The sequence below is a fragment of the Myotis davidii genome, unplaced genomic scaffold (genome assembly GCF_000327345.1).
Source record: "Myotis davidii unplaced genomic scaffold, ASM32734v1 scaffold39, whole genome shotgun sequence".
Lineage (NCBI taxonomy): Eukaryota > Metazoa > Chordata > Mammalia > Chiroptera > Vespertilionidae > Myotis > Myotis davidii.
In genome coordinates, this window is record NW_006290531.1 from 316,336 (window position 1) to 317,656 (window position 1,321).

At 43.1% G+C, this 1,321-nt stretch overlaps 1 pseudogene; it reads left to right on the top strand.

Annotated features, from left to right (window-relative positions):
* Positions 1–267: 267 nt before the first annotated feature.
* LOC102758093 lies at positions 268–759 on the top strand (annotated as a pseudogene).
* The last annotated feature ends 562 nt before the right edge of the window (positions 760–1,321 follow it).

Below are 1,321 nucleotides of genomic sequence, written 5' to 3' on the forward strand. Positions count from 1 at the left end.
CTTTCTGAATATAAAAAAAAAGGTAGCATCGTACACCAATTACCATTTTTCTCTTTTATTAGTGTAGATAATTCAGACAAAATGAAAGCAACTCACACAAAAAATATTTAATAGTTTTCTGAAATCTGATTTGTTGAAATTGCCTCAAAATATTTGTATACCTGAGAAAATTAGGCAGAACACACTTTAGAAAGTAATTTGCCCATAATGAGTATACATTTAAATTTCATCTTAAAAACCTGATTCATTCTAGGCTGAGTGGGTACAGAGCACTGGAAGCTCCCCAGGCGGCAGTGGCCTGAGCTCCAGGGCAGCCAACCCCCTCCCCATCTCTCTTTCCTCTCCACTGTCAGCATGAAAGTCTTCAGTCCAGTGAGGTCCAATAGGGGACACAACCTTTCAGACCACAGCCTGGGCCTAAATCTCCCAGAGCAAAACTCTGGGGGACAACCCAATGAGTCTGCTGTGCAACATGAATGACAACTACTCTAAGCTCAAGGAGATGGTGCCAAGCATCCCCCAGAAAAAGGTAAGTAATATGGAAATCCTACAGCACACCATCCATTACATCTTGAACCTGCAGAAAGCCCTAGACTCACACCCCACTCCTGTCAGCCTGCACCACTAGCGACCTGGACAGAGCCAAGTGTCCAGGACCCTCTGACCACCCTAAACACGGACATCAGCACCCTGTCCTTGCAGGCTTCCTAATTCCCATTTGAGTTCATGTAAAGTGACAGCAAGATGCTCTGTGCCTGAATAAATGGTGTTCATTACTTTTTTTTTTCTTTGCACAACAACAAATCCACAGGAACTTATTTTTCAACCATTTCATAAGGAGGACAAGTTGAATGCAATTTTTTTAAAACTGGAAGCAAAACTAAAAGGATCAGATCATCTTCTGCAAGGTGTTTCTGACCTGGACTCTGATATTAGTTATTTATGAAAAAAACTTTTAATGCCCTGTCTGTAGTTAGAAGGTTTTCTTTATACTATTCTATTTCCACCATGGAGAGCAAACATGTTAAAATCACAAGGAATTGCTGAATTTAAGATTATGCCTTTTTTCAAAGATTGAGCATGGGGAAACCAAGATGGCAGCATAGGTTAACGCCGGAGTTTGCTGCCTTGAACAACCACTTCAAAAGTGAAACTAAAGGACGGAACGGACATCACCCAGAACCACAGGAATGCTGGCTGAGTGGAAGTCCTACAACTAGGAGGAAAGAGAAACGCATACCGACACTCAGAGGAGGCGCAGTGCTGAAGTCAAATACTGAGGTGCAGAGTGCGCGGAGCAGGCTGGTGGCGGAGGGGGGGG